Source organism: Hyla sarda, chromosome 2 (assembly GCF_029499605.1).
Source record: "Hyla sarda isolate aHylSar1 chromosome 2, aHylSar1.hap1, whole genome shotgun sequence".
NCBI classification, from domain to species: Eukaryota; Metazoa; Chordata; class Amphibia; order Anura; family Hylidae; genus Hyla; species Hyla sarda.
This window is the reverse complement of record NC_079190.1, coordinates 323,745,170-323,769,372: the sequence shown is the minus strand read 5'-3', so window position 1 is coordinate 323,769,372 and position 24,203 is coordinate 323,745,170. Positions and strand designations below refer to the sequence as shown.

At 44.3% G+C, this 24,203-nt stretch overlaps 1 protein-coding gene across 7 annotated transcripts in view; it reads left to right on the top strand.

The window, feature by feature from the left end:
* EPS8L3 (EPS8 like 3) overlaps window positions 1-24,203 on the top strand; it is a 252,151-nt gene that overhangs the window by 178,833 nt on the left and 49,115 nt on the right. Inside the window, exon 1 of one of the 7 annotated variants that reach the window (XM_056557901.1) lies at window positions 23,593-23,612. The exons of the other annotated variants lie outside the window; for them this stretch is intronic. The gene's annotated coding sequence lies outside the window, so the exon portion shown is untranslated. Of the gene's footprint in view, window positions 1-23,592; window positions 23,613-24,203 lie in introns of those variants that run through there. 7 annotated transcript variants of the gene reach the window in all.

Genomic DNA, 24,203 nt, shown 5'->3' with positions numbered 1-24,203 from the left:
ACGGGCCACACCAGAGAGGCAGCGGGAGATTAGGGAGGTAAATAAGTGGCTCAGAAGCTGGTGTAGGAAGAAGAGGTTTGGGATCATTGAGGCCGTCAGATCGTGGACTTCGCTGTCAGATACAGGCTCTACCATAGGGACGGGCTGCATCTCAATGGGGAGAGTGCAGCTGTGCCTGGAGAGAAGATGGCCAGAAGGGTGGAGGAGTGTTTAAACTAGGGACTGGGGAGAGGGAATCTACAACATAGAGGGGGAAGATAGTGTAGACAACTGGGGATAGGTAATAAAACTGGGGGTGGAGTGGAGAGAGGTGTTAAAACAGTCATAAGTGATCAGAGGAAAGAAAATAGGAAAGAAAACATGAAGTGCATGTATACTAATGCCAGAAACCTCAGTAATAAGATGGAGGAACTGGAATTATTAATGCTGGAGGAAGACTATGACATAGTAGGAATAAGTGAGACATGGCTTGATGCGAGCTATGACTGGGCAGTTAATATACAGGTTTATAATCTGTTCAGAAATGAATGTACAAGTAAGAAAGGGGAGGAGTTTGCTTATATGTAAAACCCTATCTTATGCCCATTCTGCGTGAGGACATTGGTGAGGAAAATGATCATGTGAAGTCTCTGTGGGTAGAAATAAGGGGAGGGTGAAAGAACAAGAAATTACTGATAGGGGTTTGTTATAAGACACCAAGTATAACAGAAGCAATGGATAGGACAAATAGATGAGGCAACAAAGAAGGGGGAAGTCATTATTATTGGGAACTTTAACTATTCTGACATCGACTGGGAAGCTGAAACCTGTAGGTCCAGCAAGGGAAACAATAAACAATAAAGGACAATTACATGTCTCAACTAGTGCATAACCCAACAAGAGGGGGGTCGCTTCTGGAGCTTATACTAACCATTAGGCCAGACAAAGTATCCAAGGTAGGGGTTCCTCTTGGTAATAGTGAACGCAACATAATAAGTTTTTGTTTATAATATATGGATGCCTACTAGTGGGGCTACAAAAACATTAAACTTCAGGAAGGCCAACTTCAGGAAGGCCACGTAAGAGAGGACCTCAGTGACTGAGTGCCCTCAGTAATAAAAGTACCCAAGCTAAATGGGACACTTTTAAGAATATCCTAAATAGATATTGTGAACGACATATACCCTATGGGAATAAAAGGGCTAAAAATAGGAGAAAACCAATTTGGCTAACCAATACAGTTAAGGTATTGATAAACGATAAGAGGAAAGCATTTAGACTACTAAAACAAGAAGTAAGTGGAAAAACATTAAAGAATTATAAGGAGAAAAATAAATAAAATCTGTAAAAAATAAATAAAATTATAAAAAGAGAAAGAAGAGAGAAGTTTTGCCATAGAAAGTAAAATTATCCCCAAAATATTCTTCAACTACATAAATAATAAGAAATTTATAACTGAAAATGTTGGTCCCTTAAGAAATAATATGGGTGTGATGGTGGAGGAGGATGAGGAAAAGGCCAATCTACTAAATTACTTCTCTTCTGTATTTACAAAGAAATATCCAATGTCAAATAACAGGGGAGGCAACAAAGTAAATTCTACTGCTAATCTCACCTTTCTAAAATAAAGGAATAGTCGGGTGGCGCCGTCTTAGTAACATAAATACACACAAGATGGCATCCATCCCAGGGTTTTGGAATAATTAAGTTCCATGCTAGACAGACCCTTATTCCTTATATTTAAAGATTCTATAATGACTGGGATTGTTCCACAGGAACCCATCTGTTGTGGGTAAGATTTTTGAGGGTTTTCTGAGAGATTCTATTATGGAATATCTTAAAGGGGTACTCCAGTGGAAAACATTTTTTTTTTTTTTAAATCAACTGGTGCCAGAAAGTAAAAACAGATTTGTAAATTACTTCTATTAAAAATTCCAGTACTTATCAGCTGCTGTATGGTTCTTTTCTTTTTGAATTTCTTTTCAGTCTGACCACAGTGCTCTGTGCTGACACCTCTGTCCATGTCCATGTCAGGAACTGTCCAGAGCAGGAGAAAATCCCCATAGCAAACCTCTCCTGCTCTGGACAGTTCCTAACATGGACAGAGGTGTCAGCAGAGAGCATTGTGGTCAGACAGAAAATAAATTAAAAAAGAAAAGCACTGTGGAGAATACAGCAGCTGATAAGTACTGGAAGGATTACAATTTGTAGTATAAGTAATTTAAAAATATGTTTAAGTTTCTGGCACCAATTGATTTTAACCTCTTAAGAACGCAGGGCGTACCTGTACACCCTGCACCCGGTTTCGGTCCCGATGGCCAATGAAGGGCTAATAGCATGTGGCACCGATTGTTGCGCCGAGCGATATTAACCCTTTAGACGCGTCTAAAGTAACAAAAATACACTCCCAGCAGCTCAGCCAGGCTGATCGGGACCATTGCAGTGAAATCGCGATGTCCATATCAGCTAGTACGCTAGCGGACGGTCCGTTACCTGCCTCCGGCACGTCTGATTGGCAATTGATTGCTCCAAGCCTGAAATCCAGGCTTGAGCAATCGACTGCCCATAACACTGATCATTGCCATGTTAATGCATGGCAGTTATCTGTGTAGAAGATCAGTGTGTGCAGTGTTATAACCACTAGAGGGGGCTATAACATTGCAAAAAAGAAGTGTGGAAAAAAGTTAATAAAGATCATTTAACCCCTTCCATAATAAAAGTAAGAATCACCCCCCATTTCCCATTTAAAAAAAACTGTGTAAATAAAAATAAACATATGTGGTATCACCGTGTGTGGAAATGTCCAAGCTATAAAAATATATCATTAATTATACCACACGGTCAATGGCGTACGCGCAAAAAAATTCCAAAGTTCAAAATAGCGTATTTTTTGTCACTTTTTATATAATGAAAAAATGTATAAAAAGCGATCAAAAGTCCGATCAATACAAAAATGATACCAGTAAAAACTGCAGATCACGGCGCAAAAAATGAGCCCTCATACTGCTCCGTACGTAGAAAAAATTGTTATAGGGGTCAAAACATGACAATTTTAAACATATTCATTTACGTGCATGTAGTTATGATTTTTTTCAGAAGTGAAACAAAATCAAACCTATATAAGTAGGGTATCATTTTAATTGTATGGACCTACAGAATAAAGAAAATGTGTCATTTTTACTGAAAAATGTACTACGTAGAAACGGAAGCCCCCAAAATTACAAAATTACAAATTTGTCACACAATGAATTTTTTTTCCGTTTCTTTCCGTTTCGCCATGGATTTTTTTGTAAAATTACTAATGTCACTGCAAAGTAGAATTGGTGGTGCAAAACATAACCCATAATATGGAATTTTAGGTGCAAAAGTTAAAGGGTTATGATTTTTAAAAGGTAAGGAGAAAAAAAAATAAGTGCAAAAACGGAATAACCCTGAGTCCTTAAATGGGTACTACGCTGCTCAGCGTTTGGAACAAACTGTTCCAAACGCTGGAGCCGGCACCAGGAGCTCGTGATGTCATAGCCCCGCCCCCTCATGATGTCACGCCCTGCCCCCTCAATGCAAGTCTATGGGAGGGGGGGGTGATGGCTGTAACGCCCCCAATCAATGAAACTTACTCTGGTTGGGTGAAAGTTATTAGTGGGGTTCCACAGGGGTCAGTACTTGGTCCACTTCTTTTCAATATGTTTATTAATTACCTTGTAGAGGGATTACAAAGTAGAATTTCTATTTGCAGATTACATCAATCTGGGTAGAGTGATTACTACAGAGGATGAAAACATAATATTACAGAGGGATCTGGGGAAGCTTGAGGCTTGGGTACAGACATGGCAAATGAAGTTTAATGGGGAGAAATGTAGGTAAAGCGTCTACCAAAAAAAGACTTGGGGTACTGGTGGACAGTAAACTGCCAAGCAGCGGCTGCCAAGGCTAACAGTCATGGGATGTATCAAGAGAGGCATAGAGACACGTGACAAGGACACAGTTTAGCTTCTGTATAAATCACTAGTCAGACCACATATGGAGTATTGTGTCCAATTCTGGGCACCTGTATATAAGAAGGACATGGCTGAACTGCAGAGGGTTCAGAGGAGGGCGACAAAGATGATTAATGGTATGGGAGGATTACAGTACCAAGACAGGTTATCAAGCTTGTGGTTATATCACAATGTACAAATATATGAATGGACAGAGCAGAGGTCTTGCTAGTGATCTTTTTATATCTAGGCCGGTAACAATGACAAGGGGAGATCCTCTACGTCTAAAGGAAAGACGTTTTCACCATTATCACAGACATGGATTATTTACTGTAAGAGCAGTGAGACTACGGAACTCTTTGCCACATGATGTAGTGATTCAATAAACAAGTTCAAGGGGGATCTGGATGTTTTTCTACAAAGTAATAACATTAGAGGTTATGGATACTAGATTTATGGGGATGGAACGTTGATCCAGGGATTTGGTCTGATCGCCATATTGGGGTCGGTAAGGTATTTTTCCTCTGTCATGGGGCAATTGGCTTGTTTTTTGTTTGTTTTTGCCTTCCTCTGGATCAACAAAGTAGGGTTTTAGTGAACTCAATGGACTCTTTTTTTTTTCAACCTTACAAACTATGTTACTATGTTATATGACCAAATTAGAGTAACAAAACAAATGGCACTGTACGACTAGTATTTGTAAATAAAACAGGCAAAAAACTGATGCATAACCTTATTTGAATACTTATTAAAAAGGTGCCTGTAAAGGTAGGGGAGGGGATTCAACATAAAACAATGGCCATCTTGTGGACCCCACAGCCAACCCCCTTTGGCAAAGACAATATTATTATGTCCTTTTTTTATTATTATTATTATTATTATTATCATTATGGAAATATTGTAATGTATGACTTGTGGCAGGATTTCTGTCTGATCTGTAGAATTAAGAAAGTTAATTAGATTCTGTTACATTATGTTGCAGTGATGTCTGCTCATAATCCTTTAGGTTCTAGTATTTTTCTTAACCTTCATATTTGTCTGTTTTAGATTTATGTGTTTGTAGGGACTTAATGGGGAGATTTATCATTAAGTGTCCATTGTAGACACAGATCTACCCCTTTACACTGCTTGTCTAATTTACAGTCTTGCTCAAGATTTACAAAAGGTGTGCACTCCTTTGATAAATTTTCTGCAAATATAGAAACAACCCCCCTCTCCCCCCCCCCCCCCCCCCCCCCCGCTCTACCGTGCACTCCTTCTCTACCTCACCCTTCACAGAGCTGTGGCATATTCCCATGGTACTCTGCTCACATAGCTAGAAGTGCTGGAGCAGCAGTGTGCGCCGAACAAAATTCTGCACAATAGTAAAATCATAAATCTTTATAAAATACACAGAAGGGGGAAATTCTCAAACAGTTTTGCGCCAAAAAATTTTTGGCGTGAAGAGTATCGACCACATTTTCAAAGAGCTTTGTGCCGCGCAGGGCCAGCCTTAGGTCTTCAGGCGCCCTGCGCGAGCTAACCTTGTGGGGCCCCCTCCCCCTATTACCCCATAAACATACACAAAGAGGGAAAAAATCTTTGTAACAAATATTTTATTTTTATATTTAATCAGTCCCCTGCCCCCTTAATCAGTCCCATGTCCCCCCTTCACCAGTCCCCTTCCCCCCTTAATCAGATGCTGTATAGTTCCCCTACATTAGGTGCAGTATAGTTCCCCACATTAGGTGCCATATAGTTCCCCACATTAGGTGCAGTATAGTTCCCCACATTAGGTGCAGTATAGTTCCCCCACATTAGGTGCAGTATAGCTCTCCACATTAGGTGCAGTATAGTTCCCCCACATTAGGTGTCACATAGTTCCCCACATTAGGTGCAGTATAGTTCCCCCACATTAGGTGCAGTATAGTTCTCCACATTAGGCGCAGTATAGTTCCCCAAATTAGGTGCAGTATAGCTCTCCACATTAGGTGCCATATAGTTCCCCCACATTAGGTGCAGTATAGCTCTCCACAGTAGGTGCAGTATAGTTCCCCCACATTAGGTGCAGTATAGCTCTCCACATTAGGTGCAGTATAGTTCCCCCACATTAGGTGTCACATAGTTCCCCACATTAGGTGCAGTATAGTTCCCCCACATTAGGTGCAGTATAGTTCTCCATATTAGGCGCAGTATAGCTCTCTACATTAGGTTGGCAGTATAGTTCCCCACATTAGGTGCAGTATAGTTCCCCCACATTAGGTGCAGTATAGCTCTCCACATTAGGTGCAGTATAATTCCCCCACATTAGGTGCCATATAGTTCCCCACATTAGGTGCAGTATAGTTCCCCCACATTAGGTGCAGTATAATTCCCCCACATTTGGTGCAGTATAGTTCCCCACATTAGGTGCAGTATAGTTCCACCACATTAGGTGCCATATAGTTCCCCACATTTGGTGCAGTATAATTCCCCCACATTAGGTGCAGTATACTTCTCCACATTAGGTGCAGTATAGCTCTCCACATTAGGTGCAGTATAGTTCCCCCACATTAGGTGCCATATAGTTCCCCACATTAGGTGCAGTATAGTTCCCCCACATTAGGTGCAGTATAGTTCTCCACATTAGGTGCAGTATAGCTCTCCACATTAGGTTGGCAGTATAGTTCCCCACATTAGGTGCAGTATGTTCCCCCACAGACATACAACCTCCAGCCATATACAGTGTATGGCTGGAGGCTGTATTTCTGTGTACTGCCCCACTTCAGTGTTCTGACCACCGCTCCGGGGTCATGATCTACTGCTATGGCCTATAGACCATAGCAGTAGGTCCTGGGACCGGAGGAGTGGTGGTCGGAACACTGAAGATGACTTACAACATACAGGTAACTTACCATGCGCGCGTGCGTCCTCTTCCTCGCTGCTCCTATCCACTCTGCTGTTGCTATGGGCGCACTCACGGGACGTCAGTGACGTCCCTGCGTGCCCTATCTACCGGCCCCTGCGTTTTTAAGGTTAACGCGGGGGGCCGCCGCAGAGAGGTAACAAGACGTCCTTGTGTCCTGAAAAGATCTTTCGAGACACAGGGATGTCCAGAATGTGACGAGGGCCCCTGCGGGCTGCTTAGTAGCAGCCGCGGATCCCCCCCCCCCCCCTCCCCAGGCACACCCGGCACACCCCGTGCACACGCCTATGGCTTCTGCCCATCTTCGGCCGGCCCGTTATACTGCGAGCTGTGTCGGCCGCCCGGCGCCCCTGTTGCTATGGCGCCCTGTGCGACCGCACAGCTCGCACACCCCTAAGGCCAGCCCTGTTGCCGCGGTTTATACTGTTCATGTCAGGTTTGTAAAAGTAGACGTGTCCATGTATATTGTCTGCTTTACATGATATTTTCAAAGGGGTGAGAGTCCAGTTTACATAAAAAATTTCCCACCAGCTTTTTGATGTTTTCAGGGTTTTTTTCTTAGATTTTTTCTTCTTATTTTAGATACGTGAAAGGACTACGTCAGATTCGGTGGATTGCGATGATGATTTTTTAAAATGTCAATAAAAGGGTTAACGAATGCTGTGGGGGAGTGTTTTTTTAACCCCTTAACGACCACGGACGTATGTCCTGGTTTGGCGGTACTTCGCGCACCAGAATGTACATTTACGTCCTGTGTATGACCGCGAGCATCGGAGCAGTGCTCGCGTCACACACGGCAGGTTCCGGCTGCTATCAGCAGCTGGGGACCCGCAGGTAATGGCCACCATTCACGATCGCGCGGATGTCCGTCACTAACACCTCAGATGCCGTGATCAGCACAGATCATGGCATCTGCAGCAATGCACATGTTGAAATAGATGATCGGATCATCCGCAGCGCTGCAGCGGCAATCCGATCATCTGTAATGGCGGACTGAGGTCCCCTGCCTCCGTCCGTCTCCCGGCGTCTCCTGCACTGGTCTGAGATCGAGCAGACCAGAGCAGAAGATAACCGATAATACTGATTAGTGCTATGCTCTATGCATAGCACTGAACAGTATTAGCAATCAAATGATTGCTATAGATAGTCCCCTATGGGGACATAAAAAGTGTTTAAAAAAAAAAAAAGTAGAAAAATGTAAAAATCTCATCCCCCAATAAAATTGAAAATTTGCTGTTTTTCCCATTTTACCCCCAAAAAGCATAAACATTTTTTTTTCATAAACATATTTGATATCGCCGCATGTGTAAATGTCCGAACTATCAAAATATAATGTTAATGACCCCGTATGGTGAATGGCGTGAACGTAAAAAAAAAAAAAGTCCAAAAATGCAGCTTTTTTGTCACATTTTATTCCCAAAAAAATTAATAAAAAATTATCTAAAAGTTTTATACATGCAAATGTGGAATCGATAAAAAGTACAGATGACAGCGCAAAAAATGAGCCCTCATACCGCCCCATATATGGAAAAATATAAAAGTTATAGGTGGTCAAAATAGGGCAATTTTAGATTACTGATTTTGTACAAAAAGTTTTAGATTTCTTTTTAACCCCTTAAGGATGCAGCCCATTTGGCCCTAAGGACGCAGACAATTAAATTTTTACGTTTTCGTTTTTTCCTCCCTGCCTTCAAAAAATCATAACTTCATCCACAGACTAGTATGAGGGCTTGTTTTTTGCGCGACCAGTTGTCCGTTGTAATGCCATCACTCACTTTACCATTAAATGTATGGCGCAACCAAAAAAATACTATTTGTGTGGTGAAATTAAAAAGAAAACCGCAATTTTGCTAATTTTGGAAGGTTTTGTTTTCACGCCGTACAATTTACGGTAAAAATTACGTGTTCTTTATTCTTTGGGTCAATACGATTAAAATGATACCCATGATAACATACTTTTCTATTACTGTTGCGCTTAAAAAAATGCTAACTTTTTAACCAAATTAGTACGTTTAAAATCCCCCTATTTCGAAGACCTATAACTTTTTCATTTTTCCGTATAAGCGGCGGTATGAGGGCTAATTTTTTGCACCGTGATCTGTACTTTTTATTTATACCCCATTTGCTTATATAGAACTTTTAATACATTTTTTATAAATTTTTTTGGGAATAAAATATTATAAAAAAGCATCTATTTTGGACTTTTTTTATTTTTACGTTCACGCCGTTCACCATACGGTATCATTAACATTTTATTTTAATAGTTCAGATATTTTTGCACACGGCGATACCAAATATGTATATAAAATATTTTTTTAACAATTTTTGAGGGTGAAATAGGGAAAATGGGACAATTTACGTTTTTATTGGGGGAGGGGGTTTTTGAAATTTTTTAACTTTATTTTTCAACTTTATTTTTATTTTTATGGAGAGAGAATTTGGTTGGAATAGAAGTCAGGGGCCTTGTGCATTTACAAAGCCCCTGTGGTGCCAGAACAGTGGACCCCCCCCCCCCCCCCCCACATGTGACCCCATTTTGGAAACTACACCCCTCACAGAATTTAATAAGATGTGCAGTGAGTATTTAACACTCCACTGGCGTTTGACAGATCTTTGGAACAGTGGGCTGTGCAAATGAAAAATTAAATTTTCACATCCAAGTTTTACGAAAATTTGTCAAACACCTGTGGGGTGTTAAAGTTCACTACACCCCTCATGTTACGTTCCATGAGGGGTGCAGTTTCCAAAATGGGGTCACATGTGGGTATTTATTTTTTTGCGTTTATGTCAGAACCGCTGTAAAATCAGCCACCCCTGTGCAAATGACCAATTTAGGCCTCAAATGTACATAGTGCGCTCTCACTCCTGAGCCTTGTTGTTTGCCCGCAGAGCATTTTACGCCCACATAGGGAGTATTTCCATTACAAATTTTGGGGGTCTTTTTTTTTCGGGGGGTCTTTTACCTCTTGTGAAAATAAAAAGTATGGGGCAACACCAGCATGTTAGTGTAAAAGAAATAATTTTTTTTTACACTTACCGGCTGATGTAGACCCCAACTTTTCCTTTTCATAAAAGGTAAAAGGAGAAAAAGCCCCCAAAATTTGTAGTGCAATTTCTCCCGAGGACAGAAATACCCCATATGTGGCCCTAAACTGTTTCCTTGAAATACGACAGGGCTCCGAAGTGAGAGAGCGCCAGGCTCATTTGAGGACTAAAATAGGGATTGCATAGGTGTGGACAAAGGTGTATTCTAGGCCACTGATTCCCAAACAGGGTGCCTCCAGCTGTTGCTAAACTCCCAGCATGCCTGGACAGTCAGTCCAGAAATGCTGGGAGTTGTTGTTTTGCAACAGCTGGAGGCTCCATTTTGGAAACACTGCCGTACAATGTTTTTTATTTTTATTGGGGGGGACAGTGTAATGGGGTGTATATGTAGTGTTTTTCCCTTTATTATGTGTTAGTGTAGTGTAGTGTAGTGTTTTTAGGGTACATTCGCACTGGTGCAGGTTTGCAGTGAGTTTCCCGCTAGGAGTTTGCACTGCCAAGCTCAAACTTAAAGCAGGAAACTTACTGTAAACCTGCCTGTGTGAATGTACCCTGTACATTCACATGGGGGGGGGGGGCAAACCTCCAGCTGTTGCTAAACTACTTTTGCAACAGCTGGAGGCACACTGGTTGGAAAACCTTCAGTTAGGTTCTGTTACCTAACTCAGTATTTTCCAACCAGGGTGCCTCCAGCTGTTGCAAAACTACAACTCCCAGCATGTATTGATCACCGAAGTGCATGCTGGGAGATGTAGTTATACAACAGTTGGAGGTACACAACTACAACTCCCAGCATGGCGAGACAGCTGTTTGCTGTTTGGGCATGCTGGGATTTGCAGTTTTGCAACATCTGAAGGGCTACAGTTCAGAGACCACTGCACAGTGATCTCCAAACTGTGGCCCTCCAGATGTTGCAAAACTACAAATCACAGCATGCCCAGACAGCAAACTGCTGTGTGGGCATGCTGGGAGTTGTAGTTTTGCAAGATCTGGAGGACTACAGTTTATAGATCACTTCAAAGTGATCTCCAAACTGCATTCCTCTAAATCTTGCAAAATTACAAATCCCAGCATGCCCAAAAGGCTGTCTGCGCATGCTGGGGGTTGTAGTTTGCAACATCTGGGGGGGGGGGCTACAGTTTTGAGAGAACTGTATAATGGTCTCCAAAGTTTGGCCCCCCAGATGTTGCTAGGCAACTATTCACCAACTTACATAGTCTTCACCAGGGAGCCACGAGGGAGCCACACGTCACCGCCGCCCGCCGCAGCCGATCAGGTAAGGGACCTCCGCTGCCGGTCACGCTACAGTTCCCCCGTTCTGCCCGGAGTACCATTGATGGGCTGGACGGGGGAACCGAACTTTAACCCCCCCACCCCTCATCTGCTATTGGTCGTCGCTTCTTGACGAACAATAGCAGGGTTAGGTGGGGTGGCACCCCTGCCACCTAACTCCTATCCCTTCAGGGGGACCGGGGGTGTCTTGGACACCCCCGATCCCCCTGATTTTCCAAGTCACCGGGTCACCGGGTCACCGGACACCGGTATGACCCGGATCCGTCAAAAATCGTCGGTCTGAATTGACCAACGATTTCCGGCGATCGTCGGCATGGGGGGGTCGACCGGCTAGCGGCGGGGAACGGAATTACCATGGGCGTATCCATATGCCCTACGTCCTTCAGGACTCAGGATGCAGGGCGTATGCATACGCCCTTCGTCCTGAAGAGGTTAATGTTAAAATGGGCTTGATCCTTAAGGGGTTAAAGAAAAAAAATTTCAATGTGTTGCGTTTTTTATTATTGAATTTTCATGCTTAGTAGTGGAAGTCATCTTGTAGACAGAAACCCTTACTAAGCCGGGGCTTAGTGTTAGCCACAAAATCAGTTAGCACTAACCCCCAATTATTACCCCAGTACCCATCTGGGAAGAGCTGGTAACAACAGGCCCGGAACGTCAAAAATGGTGCTCCTGGGCCTAGGCGGTAACAGGCTGGCGTTATTTAGGCAGGGGAGGGCCAGTAACAATGGTCCTCGCCCACCCTGGTAATGTCAGGCTGGTCAGGCTGTTGCTGCTTGGTTGGTATCTGGCTGATACTGAAAAAATAGGGGAACCACACTTTTTTTTTTTATAAAAAAAAACGCATACTGTTCCTCCTATTTTCAGTATCAGCAAGATACCAATCAAGCAGCAACAACCTGACGTTACCAGGGTGGGCGAGGACCATTGTTACTGGCCCTCCCCAGCAATGGTCCTTGCCTACCCTGGTAATGTCAGGCTGTTGCTGCTTGGTTGATATCTGGCTGATACTGAAAGTAGGGGAACCCTATGTGGTTTTTTTTTTGTGTTTTTTTTATAAATAAATAAAAAAAAATGTGTGGTTCCCCCATTTGTTCAGTATCAGCCAGATACCAACCAAGCAACAACAGACTGACATTACCAGGGTGGGCGAGGACCATTGTTACTGGCCCTCCCCAGCCTAAATAACGCCAGCCTGTAACCGCCTAGGCCCAGGAGCTAAATTTTTGATACTCCGGACCTGTTGTTACAGGCTCTTCCCGGCACCCCTGTGGCGGTGGGTACCGGGGTAATAATTGGAGGTAAGCGCTAGCCTATTTTGGGGCTAACGCTAAGCCCCGGCTTAGTAATGGATTCCGTCTATAAGACAGCTTTCACTACTAAGCCTGAAAATTCAATTATAAAAAACACAACACATTGAAAAAAAAATGTTATTAAAAAAAACACTCCCCCACAGCCCTCATTAACCATTTTATTGAAATAAAAAAAAACGCTGGTCATTGTCGCAATCCACCAAATCTGACGTAGTCCTCCGCATTCACGTATCTGAAATGAGAAGTGATGCAAGTGCCATCCCTCAGCGCTGCGGTACTACAACTACTCCCACCATGGACAGAATCTGTCCATAAGTGGAGTTATAGTCCAGGGGCTGAGGAGCAGATCGCAGCAGGTCATTCTCCAGAGACCCACTGTGATCCGCATTTATTTACTGTAAAAGCCGGCGGTACATGCTGCTACACTGTGCTCCTGGCGGGGAATACTATAAACAGCTGTCATCATTCATACTCTCCACCACCGGGAGACGGGAGCTCTGATTGGTAAAAAGCTCCTGAATTAGGAGAGCTGTATACAGGAGCCGGCGGGGAGCACAGTGGAGCCGCCGGCTTGTACAGTTAATAAATGCAGATCGCATTGGGTCTCGGGAGAATGACCTGCTGCGATCTGCCCCTCAGCCCCTGGACTATAACTCCCATCATGGGCAGAGTCTGTCCATGATGGAAGAAGTTGTAGAAACGCAGTGCTGAGGGATGGCGCTTGCACATCCCCCAGCTGTGAGACTTTTAGGACTACTACTCCCATCATGGCCAGACTCCGTCCATGATGGGAGTTATAGCCCAGGGGCTGAGGGGCAGATCGCAGCAAGTTATTTTCCCAAGACCCACTGTGATCCGCATTTATTAAGTTAACAAGCCGGCGGCTCCACTGCGCTCCCTGCCGGCTCCTGTAAACAGCTCTCCTAATTCATAATCCCTGCCGATGGGAGACGGGAGCTCTGACTGGTGAATAGCTTTTCACCAATCAGAGCTCCAGTCTCCCGGTGGCAGGGATTATGAATGATGACAGGGTATACAGTATTCCCTGCCGGGAGCGCAGTGCAGCCGCATGTGCCGCCGGCTTTTACAGTTAATAAATGCGGATCGCAGCAGGTCTCTGGAGAATGACCTGCTGCGATCTGCCCCTCAGCCCTCGGACTATAACTCCCATCATGGACAGAGTCTGTCCATGATGGGGGTAGTAGTCCTAACTGTCCCTAAATAGTTAATATAATTTTCAGATGCTTTAGGACACTTTGGTATGTGTCCTCCGAGGTGGTGTATATTTGCGCAAGAAAAGAGCTTTTGCGCATGTATTTTGCATTAAAAAAGACGCAGTTAATAAATTCGATTCTACAGTAGAAAGTGCTCTATGGTAAACTTAACCGTAGACATGGCTATGAAGAATCAGATTTTGTGCAAAAAAAACACGCAAAAAAAAACTCTTGCGCAAATGTAATTGAATGGAACATGAAGGGGCTAGGGGATGCTTCCAAGAGATATGTCATTTTTATATTGTCCTATGACAGTATCAACCAGCTATTTTTTGCATATTTAAAATATGCTTAACCCAAGAGTATTAGGATAAGTTCACATGGGCAGGTTATCCCCGAGTTTCCCATGGCAGAATTTCTGCAGTGGTAAATTCGCAGAAGCCCCTATGAGGTCAATGTGATCTGCTGTAGATTTTCTGCTGTGGAGATTCATTGATGGAAAACTTGCGGGTAACCCGCCCCTGTGAATGTTGCCTTAGGCTGTTTTTAACCTGTCATGGATCAGTTAGTCCTTTCCATTAGACCAGTATACAAAACAATATGGAGGTTTTACTATTGTGCACAATAAAAAATTAATAAAATAGAGGCATCACATAGACGATTATTAACCCTTAGACGACACAGTACATGTTGTGATGTATATATGTACATGTTGGGATGTATAAAGCATGCTCACTTGCTATAAGCAGCCATGACATACTACTAGTACGGGGCAATGGTGAACTCACGGATGTTTGTCATTAACCCTTCAGATGGCGAGATCAAAGCTGATTGTGTCATCAAAAATAGGTAAAAACTTGCCGCCTGTCCTTTGAGGAAGCAAATCGGGACTAGCTCAATCGATTTTTGCCATCGAAAAATTGCATGTAATAGTTCCCTATGGGGACCCCCATAAAATAGACAGATTTGGCAGTTTGTAAAATTACCTTTAGTTTTTAATTTATTTTTATTTTTCCCCACGAATAGTTCAAATAGTTTTCTTATTTTGCTTCATCGTAGACTTTTATAAAATTGATTATAGAAACAAAGAATGTGTCGGCAGATAAGAACCATTTGGCCCATCAAGTCTGCCCAATACTCTGAATCCTATCAATAGTCCCTGGCCCTATCTTATATGAAGGATGCTTACCCCATGCATGTTTAAATACCTTCACTGTATTTCCAGCAACCACTTCTTCAAGAAGGCTATTCCATGCATCTACTACTCTCTCAGTAAAGTAATACTTCCTGATATTACTTTTAAACCTTTGCCCCTCTAATTTAAAACTATGTCCTCTATATGGTCAGCCACTATATGGTCTCCCCATGCTGCCACAAACTCCAGGCGGTCATTCAGTGACTATATGGTCTCCTCATACTGATGCCACCTCCAGGCTCTGTCATTGCGCCGCCATGTGACTACTTCTTAAATTTGGTCCTTTGTAACCACACGCCGGGGCCCGGTACTTTAAAACTTGGAAGTGTGATCTTAAATTTCAATTTCAAAATCTTAAATTTCAATTTCAAAATCTTAAATTTCAATTTAAAAAAATCGAAGTAATCTTTTCAAGACTGAGGCCCTATGGTCATCGACATCATATAGTAGCTGTGGAATTACCACAAGAATCCAATGAAACAGGTTGAAGCGATCACAATGAACCATTACTGATTAAATGAATGAAAAATTTGCAGTTCCACAAAAGAGATTGGCATTACAAAGTTCTCTTGGTCTCATATAAAACAAGCCCTCTTATGGCCCTGTAGGTGAAAGATAGTAGGCTATGAAATGAAACGAAAAAGCAAAAATGATAATTTGCTTTGATCTCTAAGGCTATGTTCACACGGCAGAAAATGAGTGGAACATCTGCCCAGAAAACACAGGGAAAACACATTTGCTTGTTCCGCCAGCACTAGGACCGCTCGAAAAAGCATTGTCTTCATAGACGGCAATGCATTTCCGTGCGGAATCCAAAGAAACAATTAACCTGTTCATTGTTTTTGTGGATGCCGAAATTTGGATTCCCCGTATGTGCGCAGTGCAGGAGAATCCCATTGAAATCAAATAATTTTGGACAGGAATTTAGTGTGAGCATAGCCTAAAAGAATCACAGCATAAAGAGCAAGAACCAAAAAAAGAGTAACTTATTAGGATTGAAAACTTACTATCCTAATTCTGGCTGTAAAAAGTAACAGAATTTCTGCTGCTGAAATTCTGCCTTGTAGTATAATGTCAGCAATTGGGCTTCGGGGGTTGATGAGGACCACCAACTCACCGACAACTGTATTTCATGCATTGATCACAGCAACTAAAGGGTTAATGACCGATATCGGCAGGATCACTGATGCCCCTCATTAGCAGTGAGTACCTGGCCACTGATAAGCCATTACTCATCAGCAATGAAGTTAGCACAGATCCTGCCCTCGCTTTATACATGCTAAATGCGCCTGCAACACTCACGTTTCAGAAGACAGGAACTCCGGTGGATGTGGATCCGCTGGACCTGTGTGACAGATGACTAGGACCGTAGTAGTTTTCACCAGAGCCTGCCACAAAGCGGGATAGACTTGCTGCGGCAGGCGGCACCCAGGTCACGACCCCTGGCATGGCTCGACCACACAGACGGCTGAGGAGATGCAAGGCACAGGAGGGATAAGGCAGCTCGTAGTCAGGATAGGAGAAGGTCAAAGCAGGCGGCAGAGTAGTGAAGTCAGGACGTAGCAGGAAGTCAGTAGGCAGGCAGCAGAGGAGCAAGGTCAAGTCAAAAAGGATCAGATACACGGCAAGACAATGCACAAGGCAACAAAGATCCGGCAGGGAAGTGAGGAGGGTGGATGAATTTATCAATGAGCCACAGGTAAATTACACTAATGAGCGCACTGGCCCAGCTCCGGCGCGCACGCACCCTAGGGGACGGGGACACGCACGCCGGAGCAGAGAGGCAAAGGCGGGAGCCGGAGACGCACCGGGTGAGTGACGGACTGGGGCTCGTATGCGGGCACGTCCTGCGATGCGAGTCCCAGCCCCGCCGGCAGCAGCAGGTAACGGGCCCATGCGCTCACGGCCAGCATGTGCGGCCAGAGAGCATAACGTAACAGCTCCAGAGTGTGTTTAGGACCAGATTGCAAGGGTGTACAGCTACACCCTGTGTTATCTATGGGTTAGGAAAGAACAAGAAAAGGCTTCATTCATGTAACATTCACATCAACACTTGGTGATGCAAATTACGCAGTGTTCCTTTGCAGCACCAGTCTCTTGGCCTGACTCTAGTGCTCTATATTGATCTAAGTGTTGTGACCTAATACAACATTTTTAGCTGCTACCCATCAGAGAGCAGTCTGGTATTTTCTATTTTCTGTCTTGCGAAGTGAAGGCAATAGTATGCAGAAAGTTTTTGCACTGCATAGCTTTTCATATACAGCTGAACAAGAATTTAGTCAATGAGACTTCTGTCCTATGCACATAGCAGCCAGTTCCAAGTCCACCCTCCTCTCCTGGCTAAAAGGGTTCGACCTAACCTTGTTCTACTTAATTGATTCAGAGCCTGGTCATTGCCATGTGCACGTCTTGTCCCTCAGTCCTTTCACTCTTGAGGAGAACACAGTAGTGAGTGTAGTTACTGTTAATAGAAAGAAAATGAGGAGTGCTTCATAGTGTAGTATGGTCAATGCCAGTAAACATTAAGTAAAAAATTACACTTACCTGATCTGGTTGTGCTGACCATACATGCACAACCATGGATTCAGCATTCAACAAAGGAATCTCAGGCATCTGAGAAAGCAGATTCTCCATGAAACTCATTGCATTGTGGGCAATAAAATTCCCTTACCCTATCCTGGTCTTGGTGCCTGACTCATCCTACCGTATGATTGGAGGGGAAATCGTTGTTCACATGCTGTTTGCTGGTGTGGAGTGGCTGCAGAGACCCTCATTTCTACATATGCTATCCGATTGTTGTTACAGATCAGCAAATTTTTTTTAAATTCGATTAGGCCGATTCAATGAATTTTCTGAAAAAAATTTGGTTCTATCTGAATTTATTTGCAGCAAATTGCTATTAAAAACGTCTATTTCCAGGCTACAGAGAGCCTCAATAGGGGTGTAGACCACTTTGCCTTGTCGTAGGATGCATAGGGAGTGTACTGGGTTAGTGAAATAATACTGTCATTCAGTATAACATGCAGATCACAGGCGTTGCTATTGGAATCACTGCCGTAGAGCGTCTGGATGTGGCAGTAGGGTTGGGAGACCATATGGCCTCACAATGGAAGAGATTGAAGATATTTTTTTATTTAATTAAAAATTTTTTACATTTTTATACATCCTTTTTTGAGGACCCATTGGAGGGCAAGTCTGGTGAGCATCGAGCTGGCGGTCATGATTGAGTGTCCTGTGTGCCCGAAGCATTTACTTTGAAAAAATACTGTATGACAACCAAAGAAATACAACAAGGAGATCACATGGCAGCACAATGACAGAGCCTGTAGGTGGCAGCAGCATGACGAGACCATAGGGCGGCACTATGATAGAGCCTGGAGGTGGCGGAAGCATGAGGAGACCAAATGGCAGCAGAATGACACAGCCTGGAGGTTGTGGCAGCATGGGGAGACCATATAGTGGCAGAATGACACAGCCTAGAGGTGACATCAGCGTGAGGAGATCATATGGTGGCAGAATGACACAGCCTGGAGGTGACAGCAGCATGAGGAGACCAGATAGTGGCAGAATGACACAGCCTGGACATGGCATCAGCATGAGGAGACCATATGGTGGAAGAATGACACAGCCTGGAGGTGACGGCAGCATGAGGAGACCATATGGTGGCAGAATGACACAGTCTGGAGGTGGCATTAGCATGAGGAGACCATATGGTTGCAGACTGACGCAGCCTGTAGGTGGTGGCAGTATGAGGAGACCATATGGTGGCAGAATGACACAGCCCGGAGGTGGCGGCAGCATGAGGAGACCATATAGTGGCAGAATGACAGCCTGGAGGTGGCATCAGCATGAGGAGACCATATGGTGGCAGAATGACACAGCCTGGAGATGGCAGCAGCATCAGGAGTCCTGAAAGTGACCCAGTGACAGAGTGGGGCGGTGGGTGGCAATTCCAGTACCTGCTGATGAAGGTGGGTGAAAGAAGGAGCACTTGGTTTCAGATGTGTGGCATAAGGCAGGTGGCAGGATCAGAATAGTAGCTGAGGCAGGTAGGCAAAGGAGACCGGTCTCTTTTGTCAAAGTGTTGGTGTGCACAAGTAAGTATTGAGGACATGCATTAGCTAAAACTTAACTTTTAATAATATTCTTAGGATAAAATATATGGACCCAAAATGTTTTAAATCAAACAAAAGGAAAGGTGTGCAAATAAACACCATTTGCCACCTACACCTAGTATTGATGTGATACAAAAACCTCTAAAAGGTGGAAGGGAACAACGTATGGTCCATTGTACCAGGTGGGGGTAAAAACTGACCCTGTAAGAACCTACTCTTGCCCTATTTATTCCCTTCTTGGCATGTGTAACTCACCCTAAAAAGGGCGGCTCCACACACGAACCTCTCCTTATTTCCACCTAAAAGCCCTGGGAAATAGCAAGGTGTTTAGGTGGAAATAGGGAGAGGTTCCTGTGTGGGGCCGCCCTTTTTAGGTCGAGAAACACTGCCTCTAAAAGGTGGAAGGGAACAACGTATGGTCCATTGTAAAAGGTGGGTGTGAAACTGACCCTGTAAGGCCCTACTCTCGCCCTATTTATTCCCTTCTTGGCAAGTGTTACTTGCCCCAAAAAAGGGTGGCCCCACATACAAACCTCTCCCTATTTCCACCTAAAAACCCTGGGAAATAGCATGGTTTTAAGGTGGAAATAGGGAGAGGAACACTTGCCAAGAAGGGAATTAATAGGGCGAAAATAGGGCCTTACAGGGTCAGTTTTTACCCCCACCTGTTACAATGGACCATACTTTGCATCACATCAATTCTTGGTGGTGTAGGTGGCACATGGTGTTTTTTGCATACCCTTCCTTTTGTTTCATTTCAAAAAATGTTTGGGTCCATATGTTTTATCGTAAGAAAAGTCAAGTTTTAGCTAATGCATATCCTCAATACTTACTTGTGGCCTGTTGCATAGGAATTTCTGTAACAGGGGAGCAGCACCTTAAATATTTTTAGCTGTATCCACATTTGTAAAGTGTTGGTGTGGCACCATGGTCAATCTACTCTGATGCATCATGCATTGGTGGGTGGAAATCCTGGCTGATCCATGCCTGATTCATCTTGACAAAGGTCAGTCTCTCCACATTTTTGGTAGACAGGTGAGTTCTCCTTGGGGTTACTATGGCCCCCACCACAATAAACACCCGCTCTGATGGCACACTACTGGTTGGGCAGGCCAGCTTTTCCAGGGCAAACTCTGCTAATTTCAGCCACAAATCCAGTTTGGCTGCCCAGAAGTCCAGTGGATCTTCAATGTGGGTTGGCGGGATCATGTCAAAGTATGCCACCACCTGCGGGTTCAGGTCCTGCTCAAGCTCTACCTGCTGCTGATGAGTTGCTTCACTATGCGGGTGAGGAAAGCTACTCATCAGCGACTGTAGACTCAGGCTGTTGCTGATGGAGCTGGTACTGCTCCTGCCACCCCACCCTCCCCAGCAGCCATGGAAGTGGAACGTCGGCGCAGAGAGCCCCCCGGGTCAGACCTGAGAGAGGATGGACAATGGCACAGATAGGCATCGGCCAACTGATTACGTAGGATGTCTCTGTAGTAGGTCAGTTTGTCATCCCTCTAAGTGGGTGTAAAAAAAGGCCCCCATTATGTGCCAGTAGCGAGGGTCCAACAAGGGAGCCATAAGTCATCACGTTGCTGAATGGTGACAATTCAGCGGTCACTAAGCAAGCAAGTGAGTATGCATTGTGACATTTGTGCTAGTGACTCAGAGGGACTCCCCCGCACCACCAAGTAGCTGATTTTCCCCTCAACAGTCCGCACTGACTGACTGCTACAGCCGCCAACCCCTGTTCCACTACCTCACGGGCAGGTAGGCTACCGAGAAGCAGGTGGTCTACCCCGGGCATGTTTGTCTCCAGACTTCCCACTGCTGCCACCATGCTGACTCCCAACCATGCTACCACCTTGCTGGCTCAGCTGCTGCCTCACGGGCAACCTGCCCCTCGATGATGAAGCAATCGGCTTCATAGTCATTGAGTTGTGTCTGCACATCACTGATGTCATCCTCAAATTCCTGAATGGTTTCTGTTTCTGCGGCAGATGTCTCCTCCAATTCTTGGCTGGGCAGTAGCTGCTGACTGTCCTCTAGTTGATCGTCCTCGCTGTATAGTGGATTTGTGCCGACAGCATACAATACTTCTCTGCGTGATGGAACAGCATAGGACAGAGGCAGTTGTAGGACAGGGACTGCTCTCGGGCCATGATAACTGAGGGATGAGTCTGAGGAACCTACCGACTGTTGACTGGGGATGTTGGATGTCACTTGGGATGAAGTGGATGACCGAGTTAACCAATCAATGACAGTTGCTGGGTTGCTGGTCGAGACACGACCGCTAGCTGACACCGGGATCTCAGACCTCTCGCTGTGACTCCTACTGCAACGCGCCCCTACTCTGCTGCGACCTCTGCCTGCGCCTAATAAATTTAGGTCTCTACCACTCCTCTGTGCATGTCCTGGCACTTCTCTGCCTGACATACTTGTACAACAGCTGAGTGCGTATCTATTACACTTATTATAGGAAAATACGCCCCAGTACGGTTACACCTGAATTAGCCCTTAAAAGCAGGTATTTCTGGCTTTTAACACTAAATGGGCCCTATGAGTTTAACAGGAAAAAACATACAACAGCTGAGTGTGTATATATTACACTTCTAGGAAAATACGCCCCAGTACGGTTACACCTGAATTAGCCGTTAAAAGCAGGTATTTCTGGCTTTTAACACTAAATGGGCCCTATGAGTTTAACAGGAAAAAACATACAACAGCTGAGTGTGTATATATTACACTTCTAGGAAAATACGCCCCAGTACGGTTACACCTTAATTAAGCGTTACAAGCAGTTGACTAGCTCTTTTAGTGCTCACTGCTCACACTAACTGGCCCTTACTAGATTTGGAGTAATACACCCCAGTAAAGTTGCAACATAAAAAAAAGTGTACTCTCTCTCTCTCCTTTCCCTGTCTGTCTGCCTGCCTGCCTGCAGTGATGTGGGCTTGAGTTGAATAGATTCGCCGCTGTAAAGATCTTTTTTCTCAGTCAGTAACACACAGACACTGCCTGCTCTCTCAGGAAAAAAAATCCCAGAAATGCCTGTGTGCAGCAATGGCTGCCGAATATATAGGGTTGTGACATCACAGGGTGGGCTATCTGCTGATTGGGTGCATGCTGCCATGTGATTCAGGGTTATCACCAGTGGTAAACCATTACCGGTTGCCTGATGCCTCAGCAAGGTTGTGTATCCTGTATTGATAGGTCTCTGTTGCCTAACCTGAAGCCTGCCGTCTGCCTGTCTCTCTGCTGATCCTGCCTGTCAACTGGATTTGCCTTTGCCTCATTCCTTGGTCTCTGACCTGCATCTCATCTGTTTGAACTTGGACTGTCTCCACGATTCCTATCTGCGTGCTGCTTGTTCCTGTTATCCTGCACCAGTAGCCATCTTGGCTTGCGGTAGTCACAGCACCTTCTTCGTTAATAAACACCTTAACCCGATAACGACCATGGACGTCTATGCTCGTCCAATGACCGTTAACGGGGTATGACGCGCGCTCCCGACTCGAGCCCACGCCATACCGGCCGGCCCCCAGCCGATTCCTGTAGCTGGGGGCCGGTGTTAATAGCTGACATGTGGCCGGCTATTAACCCTTTAGAACGCCGCTGTCAAAGTTGACAGCAGCGTCTAAAGGTGCCTGTATCCCGCCCCTGGTGGTCCAGTGGTGTGGATCGCCCCCCCCCCCCCCCCCCCGCAGCGCTATTGCGGGGGGGGGGGGGTGATCCACTGCTGAGGTAGCCTGAGGGTCTACCTCTCCTGCTGCGGCAGCTCTGGTGCTCAGAATGATGAAGCCTGGCAGGGCTCAATGCACACAGATCAATGGGATTGTATGTAACCCCATTGATCTGTATGAGGAATCAAATGATTCCTCCTAAAAGTCCCCTAAGGGGACTAAAAGTGTAAAAAAAAAAGTTTAAAAAAAGTTTAAATCACACACATTAACCCCTTCCTTATTAAAAGTTTAAATCGTCCCCCCTTTTCCCAAATTCCATATAAAAAAATATATAACCATAATAAAAATAAACATATATGGTATCGCCACGTGCGTAAATGTCCGAACTATAAAAATGTATTGTAAATAAACCACACGGTCAATGGCGTACACGCAAAAAAATTCTAAAAATTCCAAAATTGCGTATTTTTGAAATGGAAGCCCCCAAAATGAGCAAAACTGTGTTTTTTCTTCAATTTGGTCGCACAATGATTTTTTTCCCATTTCGCCATAGATTTTTGGGTGTGTGAAAATGTATGTTCTATGGAGTAAGACAACTCATTTATCTGGCAATCTGCTAAAATTTCAGTTTGACAGATGCCTAGAAAATGTAATGAAATTCATTTTGCCTACTTTGGTTTAGAAGAGATGACCTGTAGATGGTCGGTGTGGGCACATTTTAATGTTATGATTTCTATGTGATTATTATGGTTTATACTTCTCATATTGGGGGAGATTCATCAAAATCTGTGCAAAGGAAAAGTTGCCCAGTTGCCCATAGCAACCAATCAGATCGCTTCTTTCATTTTGCAGAGACCTTGTTAAAAATGAAAGAAGCGAACTGATTGGTTGCTATGGACAACTAGGCAACTTTTCCCTCTGGACAGGTTTTGATAAATCTCCCTCATTGTCTATTGTATTTGCCCTCTTGTTTAATATGTCTTTAAGGGCTCATTCGTTAACATGAGCGGATTTCTTTTCAAACTCGCAGCGGATCTCCTGCTGCGAGTTTGAAAGGGGCGGGCCTCCTTGCACTACCGGCAGCAGATTTTCACCAGCCGAATGTCGCAGTTCAAGATCCGCCGCAGATCCTATTGAAGTCGATAGGGTCTGTGGCGGATTTTCAACAGCATAAATTTCACTGGCGGAAATCTGCTGTGGGTAGCGCACAGAGACTACGCTCCCCTTTTCAAACTCGCAGCGGTTCTTTGAAAAGAAATCCGCTCATGTGAACGAGCCCTAATCCTGAATTATTTGAGTTACACTGGAGATCATAAATGTGGCCTATGATACATTTGATTATTCCTTCATCCCTTTTGGCATATTAGCACCAATAGCAGTCATGCTTGTTATTTCTTTGTTTGCTGATTTATATTCTTTTTCTATGTTTTTCATATTTTTTATGAAAATGTTTTAATAGAATTCTTGCAAAATTCAATATAAAGATTTGACACAAAATACTGCCAAAATTCCAACAA